The following is a 14,761-nucleotide window of genomic DNA, read 5'->3' on the forward strand; positions in this document are numbered from 1 at the left end:
GGCAGAAATACAGCTCTTTTGAATTGAATTAGTAGTTGAACTCATGTCTCTGCCCCATAGAATCATAAGCCTGGAAGGGACCTCGAGGTCACCTAGTTCAGACCCTACACTCATGGCAGACCTAAATATTATCCAGCCCATCCCTGACAGGTGTTAAATCTGCTCTTGAAAATCTTCAACAATGGAGATTCTACAACCTCCCTAGACAATTTATTGCAGTGCTTAATTACTCTAACTACTCTTGCTGGAATTTGAATCCATTGATGCTGCTTCTATCCTCAGAGGTTCAGGAGAATAATTTCTTCTCCTTCCTCCTTGTATCAACCTTTTATGTACTTGAAAACTATATTTTTTGTCCCCACTGTTGTCTCATCTCCTGACTAAATAAACCCAGTCTTTTCAATCTTCCCACATAGATCATGTTATTTACATCTTATTCATTTTTGTTCTTCTCTGAACTTTCTCCAGTTTGTCCATCTTTCTGAGATACAGCATCAAGAACTGGACATGATACTCCCACTGAGGCCTAATCAGTGAGGAATAGAGCAGAATAATCACTACTTGTCTGTTTACAACAATCCTGATAATGCTTCCCAGAATGATGTTTCCATTTTGATGATGTTGCAATGCTATACTCCTATTTAGCTTCTGATCCACTATGCCTCACATTTTTCTGCAGTACTTCCGCCACTATTATTGATGCTCCCTGCATGTAAGAATAGGAACTAATATTCATTTCAGTTCTAATTTCATGTCATGCAAATGCACGTGTTTTTCATATGCATATGGACATATGTTTCAAGGAAGAATGAAAACAGGCACAACTGGTGCTCCAAGTAGCTGAAAGCTCTCGGGCAAGTAACTCGTGTGGTTGGCTCATGCTATTGTCTTGTAAGCCAAACATCCTGAAAACCTGGTATAAAGAGGCTTAAAAAATACTGCAATTCTGAAAACCTGCAAATGCACATTTTAAATGTGCAGTATTTGAAAAGGGGATGAAATCTCTTTAATCTACAATAAATTTGTTCTTTATTTATTATACTTCAGGAACACCTGCATTTTATTTTGTCCACGAGCATTATAAATACTTGATTCACTCTGAGAATATCTACAGTTACACTGAAGTCAAATTGTCTGAGCCAGTCAGAACAAAGGGAGAATATATAATTATTGACTCTTTTGTACAATTATTTCTGTTACACAATTTCCTGCACTGGCTGAGTAATTTGACTTTCAGGTTTAGCATAATTGTAACAGTGTTGTAATTGGCATGATTAGCTGCTGCCCACAGACCTTCCCATTTAGATTTCCAAAACAAATATGGTAGCTTCAGATGTTAACTCCTTTGAACCCTACTTATTAAATATCCTTTTTTAAAAAGATTACTCGGTTGTGATTAATATGACACACTAATTTAATTTAGGGCCAAGGTAGAACAGTAGGTTGACAGCAAAAAGCTTGAAATTAGCGGTTGAAAAGGTGAGAGAAGCAGCGGTGACCATTTTGTGGTGAAATGACTCCTGAGAAAGAAGCCAATCAATGTGCAAGCCTGACAGAATAGACACCACATTCTCACATAACCCAGGACATTTCCTGTGATGTCAGTATTGGTTAATAACCTGTATTGATTCTCCTCCTTTGCTCTCAGACTTTATTTAGCCTGTGATATTGTGGTTACCTTTTTGAAATAACGTGTTCATTACTTTGTGTGGCTTTTAAAACGAACCTGTAAGTGCCGTTAATAGCAGTGCCAAATAACTGCAGTGCACTTTGTGACAATATATCACTAAATGCGTCCCATGAAGCCATAGCAATTTAAAACCATTGAATTACCAATACATGTAATGCCAACTTTAAATGACAGCCTAAAACAATAATACTGGGTAGGTAAACAATGGCCCAAAGAGTAAGTGATACTGGAACCTCAAGAGTGTTGGCTGTCCTAGACATTCTGACAGCTCAGGAGTCAGTGAGGAAGTACAGATGGAGCCAGTCTGTATTGGCCCCACTAGATATGCTTCTCTCAAACAGCAGGAAAATTAACGAACTGTGCCAAAGTCTGGAATAAGTCACTTAACAGGGAAATTTATGAAATAGCAAAGACCACCTTCGACATGAAGTATAAAGAAAACGTATGTGTATGTGTCTTCTGTGTGCCATCAACACCCTTATAAGGCCTTCTTTGAAATTATTTGTGCAGATTTTTCCTGGAAACAATGTGATGAATAAACAGCAAAAAGACTTGATTTATATTCTAGACTAACATGTTAACAACAAAGACTGAAAAATAGTCAGGGACATAGTTTTTAAAAAATACCGAAATGGGGTTACATTTCAAAAGAGGTTGACTTGGATCCTCATCCATCTCCCATTAAAGTGGGTGACCAAACTCCAATTAACTTCAATGGGAAAAGAGTCTATCACAAGGAAATTCAAGCCTGGACTTTGTATTTAAGTAAGTGACAATATGAAACACTTCTAATGCAGCTAAAATGTACAGGTGAGGTGAAAAGCCAAACTGAAAACTGAGTTACTGACATTTCTGTGTGAAAGTTAGACAGGCTACTGGGGCCTTTAGAACAAAGTTTAATCTTTAAGTATTCTTTTTTCTTTCTGTAAAACATTTTTCACAAACTATTGCTCATGAGGTAACATCACAAATACCAAACTTCATATATTGTGTTGTAGAATCTGTTCAGTCATCCAGAGGGAAGTTTTTACAGAGATGAGCAAAAAGAATTATGAAGTATTAAATGTAATATAGTTTTGCTCTGATAGCCTGTCATAGTTCAGTGACTGGGAATATTCAGCATAAAAATATAGTCATAGAAAGTGGTCATTTGTGATCTGCCCTTCACTTTAAAAAACCATTATTCTGCCCAGAATTTCACATTGTGATAAATGCATTTCATGCTTCATTTATATCCCACCACACAAGCAATAGCCTAAGAAAACAGTTATTATAGAGCAAAGATAGGACTCTTTGGGTTGAAGAAGCTGTTCTAAATCTTGTGTGATGATAAAATGAGAGAGGAATTACCACAGAATAGGAAGTTGCAATGCAAGATTTTATTCTTGCCTGATCAGCTCTCCTACACTGACATGGCTCCTGAGAGTGTGTCTTTGCTACATCATGTATGGATGCTGCAGTGATCGATCCACCAACAGTTATCTGCTTAGACACAACAAATCAACATCCCAGTGCTCTCCCATTGACTCTGGTACTCCCCTAGATGAATAGAGTAGGAGTCGTCCTTTCAATGGGGGAAACTGAGGCATCCCAGCAGGCCAATGACAGAACGAGGACTAGAATTCCTGAGTCCTACTCCAGTGCTCTATCCACAAAGCTCAATAGCTAAACTCCAGCCCACCCTTAAAGTAGGTGTGGATGTAACTTAGTCATCTACACTATAACCTAGAACAGTGATTCCCAGCTCATGTACACATACTAGCTCATAGTTTAAAGTCATAGCCTTAGAAATGGAGGGTGGGGGAAGAGGGCCGAAGTGGAAGTAGTCACAAACATGCTGTGTGTACCAGGAAGTATAGGTACTTTGCACGGGTGAGGGGAAGAACTACTATCATAGAGATCGGGTTATAGCAATTGGAAGTAGACCCAGAAATGCCATAACTAGCATTGGGGAAGGGGTTCTGGAGTTAGGAAAGGGACTTGGAGAAGAGAGAGGCTCCAGTAGCAAGGTGTGATGACAGTGAAAGGGAGCCACAGGCAAAAGAAAGACACAGATAAACTCAAAAACCGACATGGAGGAGACTGATACCAGGAAACCAATTCATGAAGGGGCTGATCCAATATGCACAGAAGCCAATGCATAGGCCCCTATTGTTTTCAGTGGATTTGAGTTAGGCCATTTGATTTGACATGGTTTCATGCCAGAATATCTAAAATACCTTAGTTTTTACTAGCTGATGGTCTATTATGGGAGGGAAAGAGATGGTGAAATCAACACATCACATGGCAGTTTGTTACTCTATATGTTGAATCCTAGTTATGTATTGCATTGTTTTGTTTGTGTCTCTTACTGCTCGGTACTGATGGAAAAGTTATGCATGGTTCAGAGTAGTTAAGGGACATTAAATTTCCTTTTTTCTGCCAGAAGAAGTAAACAGAATGAAGAACTCAACAGAAAGTTCCTTCTTGCTAAAATTCACATATGTGCTATTTGAGGTTTTAGTTCAGAAACCTATGCTTAGTACACTTACGCAAAGTAAAACTGCCTGCTCATGAAGAATACTGTATGGCCAATCAGTATTGCTGGTTGATCATCCCAATCTGGAAGAAAAAAGAAAATTTTGATATTGTACAGTTCATGAGTTTTGACTAGTGCATTGAGATAAGACTTTTTCAATGGCATACCATGTGGATGAGAATTCTATTCTGTATGGAGTGCTGGAACTAGAGTAGCTTACTTGAGACAAAATCACTTTAGAATCTATTCAGTATTGTTCTATATTTCTGGTTCCTTTATGATTTAGGTTGCTTACCATCCTTCTTTTTAAGTAATGCATCACAGCTTATCTGAAAGTCAAAGTCAAATCAAATATATTTATGCAAGAAACAAAACACTGACATTTGGAAATTGAAATCCATCTGCTGGGAACCTGAGTTTCTAAACATGTTCAAAATCAAAGTCTGGGTAGGATGGAAGTGTGGGGGCAAAGTTTAATTATAAACATGTTTGTCAGAGGTGCTGAGCACCTGCATCTTTGATCTCAAGCAAATAAAAAACACACACACAAAAAAACACCCCACCTTGGGGGGGAAAAGGGATATATTGCAAGGACAAAAGGGGACAGATAATGGATCATATATTGACAATAGTTCTTGATTTTTATTTAATTGGATAAATGTATATTACATTTTAATGATTACCCATTACATTACAGTTAACTCACCTTTTCTTACACACTTAAACAGAAATCAGTTATATGGAAATCAGGGAGAGCTGCTGTTTTACTCACTCTTAATTCACTCTTTACTTTTACTCCTAAATCTTAACGTGATTTTGAGATGGTAAGTATTTGTTGCTGCTTGTTGATATGCTCTAGTAATTCCTTACTCATTTTTAGAAATGTTGGGCATATGCGACTCCAAATTAAGTATTGACTCAATTGATTCAGAGTGAGTAAAGAGCTAGCTGAGGGTTAAACAGCTGCGGTAAGATGGTTACATTTTTCCCAATGAAATAAAGATTTGGCAGCTACAATATATCATCAGAATTTTATATCCATTGTATTTTGCTACTATGTGTTCATTCTGTGGAGGTTTTGGGTCCACATGTTCAGAGCTATACCAGTTTCTGGCAAAATCCTCAGAAATACCCTGGAGCATATGCTTGCTATATATTCCTCCTTTTTAAGGAGAAAAGCTGTTCCATCAGATAACTAACTCCTTTGTGATTCTTGGGAATGAAGAGCCAGTGTAATCTCAAACATTTCAGTCTTGCTATCAGTCTTGATGCAGGGTCCTCAGTCAGGACTTCCTTGAGGGGGTATGGTCATCTCCTGCTGATATTTGTTGGTGGTTAAACTGACAATATCCTTGGGTACGATGGCTTTATATTTATTTATTTATATTTTGGAACTGTTCTATTGCCTATGCCAGTAGTTTTCACTGATTCCATGGGTTTTGAAGGTGGCCATATTAGTCTGTTTCAGCAAAAACAAGGAATCCAGTGATACCTTAAAGACTAACAATTTTATTATGGCATAAGCTTTCATGAATTGCAACTCACGTAACTCACAAAAGCTTGTGACATAATAAAATGGTTGGTCTTTAAGATGTCACTGGATGACTCCTTGTTTGTTCTGATTCCATGGAAACGACATTCATTTTTTTTACTTGAGTTTATGGGCAGTCTGCCTTTTCGACAGTTGAATTGTTTTTTCCCAATTGTTTTATTTGCATGTTGTGCTTTTAAAAAGCCTTTTAACAAATAATCTCTTAATCCCTTAAGAGCTGATACAAAATAGCCTATTTTCAATGAAAAGTCACTTCTTCCCAGGAAAAGGTCCCCAAGAGTGAAAAACCGAAGTAAAATTTTGTACTTAATTGTTTGCTGTTTGAAACTGATGGAACATGATCTTACAGTGTTTCTTCTGAGAGGTATCATCCATATCAGTGCTTAACACTGGAGACAGATGTATGGTTTGCAGTTCTTTCACAACAGGAGGTGTGTGTTGTAATAGATTTCCTTTCTCCTTGCTTCACCCCCTAGTATAATCCTTCATTCCTGCAGTGCAGAGCCAACACTTCAAAGCAGTCTCCATTGTATCTACTACTTGCTGCTGGGAAGCAAGTCAAATTTCAATCTTGGATGTCTTGAAAGTTTGATCTCTCACCTAGAAAATAGTGTTGCTTGAACTTCAATTTTTCCTATTATTCTGAGTATGAAGGGTACTATACACTCAAATATTCTATTCAATAATTTGTAAAACCAGTAGCTTGACCACACGCAGACAGATATTTATTTGTATTTTCCTCTATAAAACAAACAAGTTGGAGAATCTGGGAAATATTCTTATTGCTGACCCTCTGTTCCTATTGAAAAGGAAGAGTAATTGGCAGCTGGGTAATTTAACAATGTATGTTAAGATTATATGCCAAAAATTCTAATTTTGAATTGACACCCTGACTTGGGTGCGCAATCTGATGCAGGTGCATGAGCCAACGTGCTGATTCACTTACTGAATGGGTGCATGTGTTGTAGCTGTGTCAGTCCCACTTCACCTGGGATGGTTATCCGTTTGATCTTGTATTTAGCTGGGACACTGAGAACCTTTGCCAGACCTGAAGAGCAGCTCTGTGTAATTCAAAAGCATCTCTCTCAATAGAAATTTGTCCAGTGAAAGAGTACCTCCAGGTGTATGCATGAGTCAAAATTTGATCCTTGTTTTCACATGATTACTAACGTATTTTCAAAATACATATCTCTGACCATGAAGAGTTGAGTGTCTTCACACCACTGTATTGGGATCTAAGTTTGCTATGGCATTACCTTAAACTGTTTATACATTGCTGCAGCAGTGACAAAATGGGGCTGAGGTGACCTTTGCATCCTTTGCTGCAGGCCTAAGCCATTTAGGGGCTTGTAAATTTTCCCTATCTACAACAATCTTTGGTCCTAATCTCTCTCCTTCCTTACCCTCCTCCCCCCCCACAACATTGTGATTGAGTAATTTGGGATGTGCACCTGCATTCTGAAGTTGATACACCAATATTTTATGGTATTGATATATTTCAAATTCAAATATTTTTGCCTTCCGGGACGGAAACAATTCCAAGCTTTAAAGAAAAGCTCTGTTGTACTTACTGAGATATAATAAACATTGGGTGGGTGAATGGGGAGAAATACTTTTTTTCATGGCCCCCAATAACTTAAATGGCCAAATGGGGTTTTTATAAAACTTTTTTCTGTCAGTCTATTTTGGAGCCTGAGACCCACACATTAGAAATATAAATCCAAAAGGCAATTCTCTAACAGTTTTAAGGATTTGCAAATAGTGCTTTTGGGCCCAATCATGCAAGGTGGTGAGCACCCACCTCCCTTGAAGGTGGTGTTAGTGTAATCTACGTCTTTGTGTATAAGTTAGGTGTCCTCTAGTAGCTAAGTCCATGGAGTTTAAGGGGTTTACTACAACTGGACAATGAAGTTTTTCTACAGCTCAGATGAGCCTTCTGTGTTAGGAGCAGACTGGCCAGCATTCTAGTTCCAGCCTTTAACTGTATGTACTTATTGGATTTGTTGTGAGTATCTTCAACTCCTGAAGAGCTGAGGGGGAGCTGAACACATACAGATCCTTGCAGGAGTGGATCCTTAGAATGGAACTACCAATGCCAACATTAAATATGTAGCAATTGGCAAAGTGCTATAGTGTAAGTGACTAGAAATGGTATTACCACTTTATCTTCTGAACGTGGGTGTGTTCAGAAAAATCAGTAGAATGGAAAAAAGAGGGGCATTTCGTCAACTAGACTGAACATGTGTTATGAATAATCATAAATGTTCAGTTGCAATTTCTGCTGCTAAAATGTTCAAACCAGTGTGGTTGCCTGCACAGATTTAAACAGGACAAATGTGTATTTGCTGCCACATCTAAGTTCCTGTTTCTTGGGCAGGATGGTGATTTCTTTGTTTTTTAAAAATCTAACAATTGTTCATCTGGATGGCAAATTTTAAGAGTCGTGCTCTGAGCAGGGTAGACTAGCATTAGGATTATTTTCTAGCAGCCTCTGAGAAATGAAATGTCTGCTAGTGAGCCTAGCTGTTACATTATTTTTAGAAAGCTGACTGTTAGCAGGCTCTCTAAGAATGACCTTTGAAGGAGTCAAGATGACATTTCCCCTCTCTCCACCCAGATAACAGTTTTTAAAGTTTTCTCTTTTCCTAAAAGCAGACACTCCTTGTTTGATAGTAAAGGATGATACTTTTCAAAGAGAAGTTGTCTCACTTGATATTGTCACACCTATTTGTGTTTCCTAGTGATTACTGGAATCATAACACATTTTTGTATGTTATATATTTTTCCATTCAATTTTAGTTACCATAGAGCTATGGGTCCTGGTCTAATAGGAAGAGTGATTTCTACACCTGCTCTTATGATATGCGGAGTTACTAAACTCAAGCTCGTGTGTGTGTGTGTGTGTGTGTGTGTGTGTGTGTGTGTGTGTGTGTGTGTGTAGGAGGGGAGACAGGTTTAAAGACACTTGTGTAATCAGCATGGCAGTTTGATCAACACATTGGTGAATGGCTGTTAGGGCTTCAAACTTTCATCCTTAAATACCATGTTTTCATAAGGGGGAAATTCCAGATCTCCTCTCAACTATGGTACCACAGGTAACAGAACTGGTTAGTATCCACTCAACTAGGAGGAGGTTGGGGAGTGACATTGTGGATGCCAGGAAGGGCTGTACTTAGGTTTGTATGGTAGAGAGCCCCATTCTCAGGCATGGGTAGAAGTGACGGGTATTTTGTTGGATAAATGACTAAGGATGGTTTGGTGCCTTGACGATGAAATAGTTTCCATGGAGCAGCATGACAGCTTTGCCCACCCACACCCTGGGACAGACAGGTTTGCCAGAGGCATCCAGCGCACAATCTGTTGCTTGGGTAGTCTTTGGATTTGGCCATAAGAACCCTGTGCTAGGAGGCCAGGCATGCTTCTTGCAAGATGCTGCTTTCACACAGATGTAAGGGAGCTTAACACTCCCAGAGCACAAGACCTAAAACACTAGGAGAATGGCAAATGACACCGAATAATTGCTGAATCTCTGTATTCATGCAAATCTGATACTTCACAAATAATTGGTGTGCCAGTTTAATGAAAAATAAGCATTCAGTGCAATAATCAGTCATTAAAATACAGTGAGTATTAATCGCCATTGGTTTTGAATAGGAAAACCACCCAAAAATGGCAGTTTGACAGAAAGAGAAGACTGTCCCTTGAGCTCTTCTAAGAATTCAGTCTAATATCTGTCACAGGCTAGCTGTCCCTTTAAAAAGAAGTTGGGCTCAGCCTTGCTGTGATGTAGCAGTTCCCCCTCCCAACTCCTGACTGGATGGCTTAATTTCCATTAATGACCCTAGCAGTTAAAGGCTTTGGAGAGGAATACACATCAAATGTCCCCTGGTTCCCTTTCTCGGAAGAGCCTGGTGGAGGCAGGAGGTAGGGTGGACACACAACAGGGACAAGATTAGGTATCTGTGGAAGGCTGTGAAATAGGGGCTGCAAGGAGGAGGGTGGTCCCTAGCAAAAACTGCCAGAATTCCTAGGTTTGGGGAGGCAGTGGGAAGTAGACCCTGTAAGAGAAGTCCTAAAAGGTAGCGCTCAGCCCAAGGTGCAAAGATGAAACGCTGCACTGCCCATGAATAAGGATGTAGAGCAGTGAACTTCATCAAAAGTGGCAGATCACTTATTTGCTTTAAGCTCGACTTCTCTTATCCCAGAAAAGCACTTAACATGGCAAACTGAGCCATGGTAAGCATGAACAGAGAGGCCATATTGCAAACTACAGAGGTGGTCATGGGGGCACTAGAAATGAGAACCCTTGTCAAACTGTATTCTGATGTAAGAGGGATTAAATTTAAATGCAGTCGGTTACAGTCCAATCAAATTCCCAACTTTCATTTTATCATCCTTATTTTATGGCCAGACTGTCTAGATAAGGGGGACACAATGTTGCTACTGGGAATAATGGGAAGCACATATGTCCCAAATATATAAAGTATGTGTGGGTAGATTCCCTGTCCAGAAAACAGATGTGTATACACACACACACAACTAGCATGCGTTCGTATGTATATATACAGGGCTATTCAATCATCCTTTAGCATGAAGGCAAATATATTAAAAGAAAAGTGATTATTGTTTTCATTAAGGCTAGTAACAAAATTTTGAAGAATTATAACATGAAAAATTCCCTGTAGGTGATTTCTAAATGAAGACAGTATATTCTGTTATTTCTGTGAGTACAAGGACAACTTTCAACAAGGGTTTGCAGCAGCAAAATTAATCTGCCCCCAGGCACCTAACTGAATGCGCAACATAATCCAAATTTGGACAGGTCCAGCAGATACTGCATCTGGCAGCCCTTCAGCATGCATTTGCATCAGTACTCTTAGAATAAATTCACAATAGTTATTTTCTAAACCAGTTCCTAATTATTACCATTGTCCAGAGTTCTGGATGCCTCTTAAAAAAAACCTGATAAATATTATTTGACCTTCACTTTCACAGATGTCCATATCGAACTCAAACACGTACCCATGCATGTATGCAACTTGATTTCACATTCCCTTGAGAGAATTTTTATCTGAGGCCAGTATACAGCCACATATCCCCTAATGGATTCTGGGCACCCATCATTTCCAGGCAGGTTACCTTTTCCCATGATGACTTGATAACAGCATTGGATATAACTTAGTTTGAGAGTACTTCTTGGAGTCTGTTTTGCAAGTAGCATAGTTACTGTTACTAAGGAAACTGCTTCCATAATGTCACCTTGACCAGCATTCTCACTGTCCTATTTTCTCACTAAGCAAGCAACATCAGTTCGTGATGGTAGACCTTTTACAGAAGAGGAAGACAAAGTTACTACATCAATTTGTTTAAATGCAATTTTTTAAATGGAGGAACTAAGGTGATTCTGCTGTTGATTGTCCCTCTTTCTGACTAGAGTGAATGCATTACCTGTTAGTAATTTTCCTAGAACAGTCATTTGGTTGGGCTAATGTTCACCTGAAAAGAGAGCTTCCGTAAACGCCATTAGAATCTTTCCTCTGAGTGCCATATCTAAATAGTGGAGCCTGAAAGTAGTGTAATCTGAAAGTAGATCAAATAAGAACATGAAAAATGCAAGATCTGGTATAATGAACAGGTATACAGCTTAACTAGTCTTTTTTTTTAAGACCGCTGTCAATGGAAAAGCTCAGATATGCCTATAATTAGTGATAATCTTGCTTCTTGAATGATGTCATAATGTCTATTCTTTTAAACGCTGTTGTTCATGAACAGTGCGCTCTTCTTCTGAAATAGACAAATTAAGCATAACAGAATTTAAGAATATGGAGTGATAGTACTGGGAGGAGGATGATCTGGGTTTTGAGCCTAACTTGTTCTAGTGGCTCACTGTTATCCTAAGAAAGTCACTTGACTACCGAGTTTTGACATAATTTTACAGATGGAGAAATTAGATACCTACTTCACAAAACATCTGAGCCTTTGTTGATGTCTGTAAAATACTCTGACCTTCTTAGAAAATCCGTTATAAAATACCGTTTTGTGGTGATATTTGTTTTAATAATGTTCACATGAGCTGACCTACATGGGAGGCTGGATACAGAGGAACTCTGCTTTGACCTCTAACTCCTTTGTTGTAGATTTGGGCTTTGGTCTGAATTAGCTTACTGGTTCTTGCCAGTTTCCAGAGTGTAGCTGAGGAAATAGAACTCTGCAAAGAACACTTTTGGGGGAGTCATACAGTACAATCTAGATCAGCACTACTCAACTTTGGAAGCCCCGGGGCCCACAATGACACTCGCAGCACATGCTGAGGGCCGCAACTTAAGTGTGGCTGCATATATATTCAAAAATATGTACAAATATATGTGCAAATAGCTTCTTTCACACTGATGGGCATGAATACAAAACACTTCCCACAATGCTCCGGCACTCCCGATACCACTTTCCCGGGGGCTAAAATGCCGACACTCTGTACCCGTCTGTTCCAGCCAACCTGTCCGCTTGCGTCTTTCAGTGCTTACCCAGACAGGGAGACACCTTGCCATTGTGGAGAATGTTCCCAGTGGAGTCCATGTTCCAAGGATCTTACCCCCATAGGCTGCATGTTGAGCCCCGCATAAACCCAAACTGCGCCGTGGGCTGTTTGGGGCCTGCGGGCCACATGTTGAGTAGCCCTGATCTAAATGGTCAACATGAGCTAGAGAACTAGTGTACTTTGCTTGTTTTTGTTGTCTGAACAAGTACCTGCTTGCGTCTACCAGTCTTCCCATGGATTTCCTCTTCCCTGTTCTCTTTTCTTTCTAGCTTCCATTATGTCATTAAAACAAAAATAATCTTGCAGAGCACTCTGCCCAAGCTGGTACTGCGTCAGGATTTAGACTTGGAACAGTGCCACTGGGACAACATAATACTGCCCTTCCTGTCTGATTGCTGGAGATCTCTGTTCTATTGATCAGATGACATTAAAAGCACCTCAGTGACTGACTATACAGACTAGCTGAGGTTTGAGACACACTCCCATGGGATGTGAAAGGCAAGCAGTGAAGAAATATTGGAGGCTCTTCAAAGGTATAAGCCATATGTTAAAGAAATGGAGAATTATTGAAAGATCCACATGATTCATAAATTAAGAAAATTGCCAGAGGAACAGTTGAAGACATACTGTACACCTAATCTGTAGTGAATGCACACAATGACTGACAGTGCAGATGCAAGTCAGGGATACATGAAATCGTCTATTGTTTGCCCTGAATTAAATGAATGCTAGGATTCCCAGTCAGACATTCATTCCTCCATTGTTAATGATGCCTTCAAAAGAGGAATAGGAGAAGTAGAATTCTAAAACCAGGCCAGAATCTCCAGACTGGTAAGGCCGTTTAAGCACCATACTAGTGTTCCAGTGGCTGGAGAATGTGTATCAGTGTAAAGGAAAGGAGGGACATGTCAGGCTTGAGGCACAGGTGGGTCAGAGATGGGAGGAGCTCCACTACCCCAATCTGCTACTCGTCAAAGCTGAAGCCCTAAGTGTTTCCCCCCACTCCCATCTCCTTTGGCTGCATGCAGCTCAGATGGAGGGGGGAAATGATGCTTAAAGAACTTATTTCCAATTTGGAAATAATACAATAAACCATGCTGGTTTTTCTCTGATGCTCTTTAGATCAGTTTTGTAAGTTGCTGCGGCATAGAATTCTAATGCCAGTTTAAACCAAATTTCAGGACCCATTCTTCTGCTCTTTCCCTTCATTTGGCTTTAATTTTCCTTGTTATACAGTCCCCTCTCCCACCTTTTCTCTGGCGATTCGGGCTAGCTTCACCTTGATTCAACTTCTCTGGATCTGCTGGTTTGCTTTTCTGCCCTACTCTTCTCTGATGATCATTTTTCTTTTCCTCTTGATTCCCCTTATTTTAGTTTTAGCCCTTTTCTCTTTGCCTCTTTCCTGCATTTTTGCCCTTTTCTTTCATCAGTGTCCCATTTATCTCCACTGGGCCATCCCAAAATGTAATTGGTTTTCATCATATTTGTCCTGTAAATGTGCTCTCCTGTGGGAATACTGGCTCCTCATGTTCAAAGACTTGCTTTATAGATGGATAATCTGATCACCATAGCAACACATAAGCATGTTAGGTGAGCAAGTCAGAATCATTCCATATACTTGACATGACCCAATACGCCCACTATAAGACATATTTTGTGTAGCACATTACATTTATTAGTGCATATAGTTTAGTAAGCAATAGAAGCGAAGAGGTCTTCATGACATCCAGTTGTCATAGGGACCCTGAATACTGTAGCAGAAGAAAGAAGACAAAAGAGAATAGTTCTATATTTCAGGCTTGGTGCTGACTCAGACTTTCGATGACATGGAGAGAGCTCTGAAGGATAGTACAGCATATTTTAAAATTAAGAACGTGTGAAGACAGGTCTGAGAAAGTTGTCTATCAACCTTAACAGGATGTTTTTCTACTTTCTGCAGTATGTTAGTAATTAGATGGATCTGTCATTTCTATAGACCATTATATTGCTTCTTTTAAAGGTCTGTGAGCATTTTATCATGTTATTTTCAAGATGTTTTAGGGGTGTTCTTAATTTTGCTATTAAATTGCCCTTGGTGGAAACTCATGCTTAAAGTGGATCAGAAGAAATGTTCTGATTTTGCTTATGTTGGTACTAGAAATATTTTCAGCAGTGCCAGTAGTATGGAGAACTTTTAGCAATGCAAATTCTTCCTACTTTGCCAGATAATTAAACTTTGCTTGGATTTTTAAAACACAAACTAACTTTCTGTAATAAAACCTTATTAAAACCATATTTCTAAAATAATTGCATCAGGAACCAAACAACTGGGTTTTTCTTACTAAAGTGTAAATACAAAACTAAGTAGCTATTGGCATTTTAGATTTACAAAGGGCCAGCTGTGAGATTGAGACTTTCACAGAACAGCTCTATTGCTTTATTATTAATTATAAGCAGAAGGGTGCATTGGGAAAGAAATTGCACAAT

General features: G+C 39.2%; 1 protein-coding gene across 1 annotated transcript in view; it reads left to right on the plus strand.

Annotated features, from left to right (window-relative positions):
- TLL1 (tolloid like 1) overlaps positions 1–14,761 on the plus strand; it is a 397,022-nt gene that overhangs the window by 19,928 nt on the left and 362,333 nt on the right. The window lies entirely within an intron of this gene.

The sequence above is a fragment of the Pelodiscus sinensis genome, chromosome 5 (assembly GCF_049634645.1).
Source record: "Pelodiscus sinensis isolate JC-2024 chromosome 5, ASM4963464v1, whole genome shotgun sequence".
Classification (NCBI taxonomy): Eukaryota; Metazoa; Chordata; order Testudines; family Trionychidae; genus Pelodiscus; species Pelodiscus sinensis.